Genomic DNA, 6736 nt, shown 5'->3' with positions numbered 1-6736 from the left:
GGAAACTTTCCCAAAACAGCTGGCTGAGGGAGTTAACTCCTGTATATGCTCTGGCAATCCCAGTGAAGTTGACAACCCCAGTTGATGAATTGCTTTGTGCTTAGTAGATGTTTTGCAGTCAATAAAGCTTCTGACTGTTTGTGGGAGGAGTGCCCATGGTTAATCACAGAGTTCTCCTTGCCCACAGGGAAGCAGGGCTTGAATGAGTTTCTGCTGAACAGGGGGAAGGGATTTGCTAGTGGCCTTTAACTACCTGAAGGGGGGGTTCCGAAGAGAATGAAACTAGACTGTTCTCAGTGGTGGCAGATGAGAGAACAAGGAGCAATGGTCCCAAGTTGCCGCAAGGGAGGCTTAGGTTGGTGTGAAGTAGTGAGAGAGAGCAAACGGAAGCTCTGAGGTGTCTTACATCCTGGGCAGGGGAGGTCAGGAGAAGAAAAGCAGCTTGCAGCAACAGGCAGAGAGGGAAAACAAACAGCACTCACAGCATGGAGGGCTGGCAGGGCTGCAGCTGGAGACCGGAAGGGAAGAGAAACACCCACCGCACTTGTGGAGCAGCATCTCACTCAGGACTGGAGGAGGGAGGTTGCCCAGAGGTATTTCCAGCCCCGGAGAGGGGGGTCAGTTCCATGCAGGCCATGGGGAGAGAGGAGCGGCTGAGTATCCTGGCAGACAAGGGTTGCAAAACTTGCCAGAGGAACTCTGCCGGAATGACTATGAGCAGGAGACGGGGCGGGGGGGGGACTGCATGCACAGGGCTGTTGATAATCTCCAAAGTGGAGCATCAGCTGAGGATCCAGGGAGAGAGAACACACATGGCCTTTTGATACTCTTCAGAGTGGAGTGTCAGCCAAGGATCTGGAAGAGAGGCCTGCATGTGGGAGAGATCCCATTGGGACTGTGAATGTTCACAAGGGAGCCAGGCAGGCTTGTGCAGAACAGTGACTAGGCTAATTGATTTTGTTTATCATTGCAATTAGGATTTTGAGAGCCCAACCCTGGGTAAAAGGGGACATAGACTGAGCCTGGCAAGGAGACTGAGAGTAGCCAAGGTTTTTCTTGGTTTTTTCTTTTCTTTGATCTTTTGAGCACAGGCCAAGACCAGCCCTGGAAGGGGTGCACCTAATGAAAACCAAAGGTCACCCTGGTGGTAGAATAACAGGCAGTACTATGACCTGGCTGCATAAGGACTTTGAGTACCGTCTGGGGTAAAGGGGAGGCTTGGAGCCCCACAGAAGAAAACAGGGATCGAGACCAGGCAAGATCTCCATGGGCAGTACCTCCTGGGAATATAATTTCATCAAAGTTGTGGCAGGAGAGAAACGCAAGACCAATTTCCTGGCAGACCAGGAAAACAAACTCGGGGCAGTGGCAGCAAGCCCACGAAAACCTACAGCCATCACAGCTGGATATTAGAAAAAGCTTTCTCACTAGGAGGGTGGTGAAGCATTGGAACAGGTCACCTAGAGAGCTGGTGGAATCTCCATCCTTGGAGGTTTTTAAGGCCTGGCTTGATGAAGCCCTTGCTGGAATGATCTAGTTGGGGATGGTCCTGCTTTGAGCAGGAGGTTGTATTAGATGCCTACCTGTGGGCCCTTCCAACCCTAACTTTCTATGATATCTCAACCATGACCATGCCTTAAGTACAACTGTTCCGGTAATATTCTGGATAAACACCAATCTATTCTGAATTGGTACTCCTTCTGGATACCACACTTCTAAGTGCCCTGGGCTTGGCTTGAGCTTTATAACCTCACCGCATATCTTTTCACATAGGGGATACAAGATATGATCCCCATAGTAACCTCAGTGCATTTGAGTTTACACATAGAATATATTATACAGTCGAGTCACATCTCATGTGTATTTAACTTGCATGAATTCGGCTATACGCGCTCAGCTGCTGAGGCTGGCTGCCGGATGCTGTCTGGGACATGGCGCATAGTACAGTGCCGTGCGGTACTGCCTGCATGTGCCTGTACGCGCCGGCATGGGTGGGGGGGCAGCAGCTCACTCGCACTCAGCTGGCTGCCATGGCAGGACAACCCAGTGGAGGATGAGAGGGGCGAGGAGTGTGGTGGGAAGGGTGGTTTGTTTTTTTTTTTGTTTGTTTGTTTGTTTGTTTGTTTTTGTTTTTTCCCCCCCCCGTGTGTGTGTGTTTTTCACCTTGTGCGCTGACTTCAGCACGTAACCCCTGCATAAGATAGGTACAACTCCACTGTATCAGCAGTGCTGATTAAAATGGTGGCACAAACAGTGAAAGAGAGCTGAGTTACTGTCACTCCAAAATCCACTGCTTTGAATTTTCTACTTTTAATCCATAAAATATCTCAAATGCTAATGTTGTAATAACACATTTTTCTTTCTCCCTCACCCACTTACTTGTACCACTTACTTGATTAATACAGGATTTCTGATGAACCTAATAAGCCTTAACTTAAAATATGGCTCTACAGCCACTGATGCCCAAATGCATAGAACAGCAGGGTAGGAAAAATATTAGGCTGTACCCTGCACTGCAGCCCCCTCAATACACACACACACACGCACACTTTCTATTCAGAAAGTGTCAACACGTGGACACATTTATACCAGTATAACTTGTCAGTTGTGTACATCCTATACACTTTAATAGGACTCAAGAAATAACTTCTTGCAATAGGTGCAACTACAGAACATTCTCGCTAGATGGCAGAGAAGTATGTAATGGCCTGCTTGCCCGGCAGGCTGGAGATACATTCTTCCCAGGGTAAACTTAAATCTACAGTAAAGAGACAGTTGTGCAAGTTACTCCAGAGGAAGGGTTATCTATATCCACTTCTATGTCAAGTGTCGGGGAAATTGGCCAGCTACTGTGTAGCACCCATACACTGAAGGGTGTGCTCATACACTGAGGAGCACTGGCCACGTCCCATCTCTGGCCTCGTTCCTAGCTGTGATTTAATTAGGCAGAGAACAAGGGAGTGTCAGCAAGATGATTTGCTTCTCTGCAGAGGGTCTACTCGGTCTCTACTAGACAAAGAGCTCCCCCAATCTGAGTTTGGTAGCATATGCAAATATAGGTATAAGACATATATGCATGTGCATCTTTGGGGAATTTCCACTAGCTTTGGGGGGTGCTTCTTTTTTTTTTTCTTGCTTGCTGTTAGCTACAAAATACACAGAACAAGTTTGCTTACTGTCAGCAAAAGGCTATCTTTTAAGTTCAGGATTAGATCACTTGTTCAGCAAGGGGTCATCTGCTTTTCACAGGTTATACTGTTTTTTCTGACACAAGGAACTTACACTAGAGTAGAGGAATCTACACTGGAGTAGAGTTGTCTACCCCTTACTTACACCTGTGCAATCAGCCTGAGGGTGAAACTGTTTTGTATCCAAGACCAGATATTCAACAAACCTAAGTATGATACCATGCAAGCATAAGCTATAGTAATGATGTGTGGGCAGTCATTGTAATTGGTCTGGTTCCCATGGATGTCGAAGTTAATCCCATGCAGTCACATACAGTAGAACACTTAAAGCAGATGCAGTGGCTTAGTTGGGGGGGGAATCACTTCCCTGAGTGCATCTACATGTGCTATTAGCACAGAGCAGTAAACTGTGGGGACCACATCTGAACATGCACATAGCATGTTGCACCAGGTCAGAGCATCCCCAGGCTGGCAGGGCACTGGGGATCAGCCTGCCAGCCCAGGACTGTTCCAGTTTGGCTCAACATGCTGAGACTTTACTGTGGAGCTAATTGGGCAGCTTTGCAGTAAATGTCTCATGCAGATGCACTCCTAGTCTGTCAAACACAGAAGTGATTAATAAAACATTAGACCTATCTGGAATGTGTTTTTGTTTTTTTTCAGATTTTTTTGTTTGTTTTACTACTTGTTTTTCCTGGTCAACTATTCAGAGATGTGGGGTGAATCTCTTGACTTTCAGCATCCTGATCTGAGAGGAATATGCATCTCTTTTCCTATGGGTTTCACTCAATGCTCTTACAAGAGGCATAATCATGTTACTTACGACTACATGCTTTAATGAAGTCTGGGTAGTGCAAAAAACCCCCCACATTAAGGCAGTATTCCTGGGATATTTTTCAGTAGAGATAGAGACAGGATGTGGGTGGATGTAACAGAGAGCCTGGATCTCCCTGTTACTGTAAGATAAAAGCAGCCCAGCCAGGGAGCACTATGGGCTAGGCAGAATGCAGTTAGCAGGCAACTGCAGGCAGTCGGCTGACCCCAGGTAGGCAGGACCCTGGGAGCACATGGGTCTGAGGCTGGGGCTGGTACGGGGAGTTTCTCCCTGGCAGTGGTAGGGGAAGGTACTCCTGTCCAGGAGAGCCACCCAGGAATGCTAAGCCTACTGCTTTGCTGCCTGCAGGAACAGTGAGGCTCCAAGAGCTCACAAGGAGCCCAGGCTGGGAGGTATGCTATATTAGTAAGTGAAGGTTTATACTCTTAAAGGGACAGAGGGCTGTTATCCCATTATGTTTATGTTGTAGCCCAGGGACTTGTGTTTATGTTGCATTTACACTAGTGGTTTGGGTTGGGACTGTAAGGGGTGGCTTATTGAGGCCCCTTAATGCCTGAGAGGCATCTGATCACTTTGAGCCTTGCCAGGGGCAGGCTCAAGGCCTGAGCTATTGTTGAGCCCAGAGGGGTGGAATACAGGGCTGTAGTGCACACAGGGTTCTGGTGCCTGAGAGGGGTGCTGACAGAGGGACCCAGTAACCAGAAGGGATAAATTAAAGCTAGTGCCTTAAAGCCAGGTCTGACACAGTGGTCCTAGACTAGAAGGCATTGCTAGATCAAAGGAGTGGAAGCTGAAGCCACAACAGAAGGAACAATATAATAGTAACATCTGCGAGGCATGGTGTAGGAGAGGATTTGGAGCCACACAATTATAGGATTACCATATGTCTAGGTTTTTCCAGAGCTGTCCTTCCTTTTTGGACCCCTGTGCTATGTATGAAGGGGTTTTTAAAATAAGAGCAAAGGTCTAGGTTTTCTGTTCTCCTAGGCTGGCTGTTTGGGGCCGGGAGCAGTGGGCAAAGTGATTGGCTGTTGGGGGTCATGTGCTCTGTGTGGGCTCTGGCAATGAGGAGGGGAAGGGCTGGCACATGCATAATGTGGGAGCTGCTTGGGCAGCAGGGCTGGGTGCAGAGGTGTTTGTGTTGGGAGTGAGGGAGGCCAGCAGGGCTTGGAGCATGGCAAGGGTCTTTGGGTTGGGATTAAGGGGCAATGGCAGGGCTGGGAGGAGTGCAAGGGGCTGCAAATGAGGGGCACGGGGAACAGGTTGGGTGCGCAGGGCACTAGCAGCGCTTGGTGCACCAGCAAGGGGTGGGGGGCAGGGTACTGTGGTTTGGGAGTGAGGGGCACTGGCAGGGCTGGGGTCAGTAGGCACTAGAGTGAAGCCTGGTGAGGGGCCTGGGTGCAGGCAGAGGCTGGTGGGGTCTAGTTGGACTGAAGCCACGCAACGGCCTGTGGGCAGCCTCCCTACTTACTATAATACCATCTAGGTGTAGTGAGTGAGATGGGAAGGTGCCCTAGTGGTGGAGCCACTAAGGGATGTCACACAGAGCTGTCCCTTGGGTAGGGTGAATTGGGGTGACTGCCCCAGCCCCCTGCTTTGAGAGGCCCCCACAGAGGTGGGCAGCTACGGCCCATCCTGGAGCTGGTGGCTCAGCCCCACACTGCAGAAGAACCATCCAGCTGCTCACTGTTAAACCTACTGATCTTGATGAGAGGGATCCAAGCTGCTGCCCATCTTTCTGGGAGGGAAGAGGGGACTCCAGGTGGGAGTCTATCTAGGTGGGAAAGAGGTCTTGTTGTCATGGTGTGTCTGAAGTCTCAACTGCTTTAATCTGGCCCTGAAATGAAAGGCTCTGACACTTCTGAGTCCCCTTTCTTCTTTCTTTTTTTTTCCCCCATCCTATCTACCAACCAGGAAATAAACATTCCTGCAAAATAGGGTTCCCTAAGAGTTGTAAATGTAATGTTCCTTTTACATCTCCATCCCTCTGCTGACTCCAGTTTTGGGGCCTGGTTGGGATGCAAAGGGGGCATGCCTGGAGTCAGAGATAACCCTAACAGGGCAGGGCCTGGGGCAGATCGGCCTGTGCAGAGCCCAGATGTGAAGAAAGCGGTGGCAGCAGCGGAAGATGGCAAGCAGCCAGACATGAAGCCGACGGCAGCATGGAGTCCCCGACACTAGGCAGGCCTTGCAGGAGGGCTACTCTGTCCGGCTCAATGAGGGCCCCCGAAGTGCAGGGCCCAGGGCAGTTGCCCTGATTTCTCCACCCCCCGGGACAGCCCAGCCTGGAGCACTGCTATATGCTTTAAGAATAGCTACTAGTAGAGCTACTGAACTGAGCCTAAACTAGTATATCCTTGGGGTTGTTAAACTATTACCATGCTTAAAAAGAGAAGAACAGAATTGCAAAGGGGCTTTATGACCACTGTCCAACCATCTTTCAGTCTCCATTCCATATGTAGCTGAAATAGAGAATCTAGTTATTGCTACCAACATCCATTATAAATAACTTTCACAATTTTCATGGAAATAATGAAAAACGGCAGTTTCCATGACTGTGCAGAATTGCCAGGGGGGGAAAAAAAAAACTTACTAAGAATAAAATGCTGGTTCTCCGGCCTTGCAGCCCACTGAGGTGGGGGGGGGGGGGGGAGGCAAAAAAAGAACCCCCGGCAACCCCGGGGGGGCGGCCCCTTTTTTTTTTTTTTTTGTG

The 6736-nt window shown here is 49.3% G+C and overlaps 1 long non-coding RNA gene across 1 annotated transcript in view; it reads left to right on the top strand.

Annotated features, from left to right (window-relative positions):
• The first annotated feature begins 222 nt into the window (after positions 1 to 222).
• Positions 223 to 6736, top strand: part of LOC109297655 — a 22801-nt gene continuing 16287 nt past the window's right edge. Inside the window, exon 1 of the long non-coding RNA XR_002097376.1 lies at positions 223 to 359. This is a non-coding gene — a long non-coding RNA (uncharacterized LOC109297655). The remainder of the gene's footprint in view (positions 360 to 6736) is intronic.

Source organism: Gavialis gangeticus, unplaced genomic scaffold, assembly GCF_001723915.1.
Source record: "Gavialis gangeticus isolate Ggan-Ray unplaced genomic scaffold, GavGan_comp1, whole genome shotgun sequence".
Lineage (NCBI taxonomy): Eukaryota > Metazoa > Chordata > Crocodylia > Gavialidae > Gavialis > Gavialis gangeticus.
Note: the sequence above shows the minus strand (reverse complement) of the source record. Positions and strands in the feature narration are given on the sequence as shown.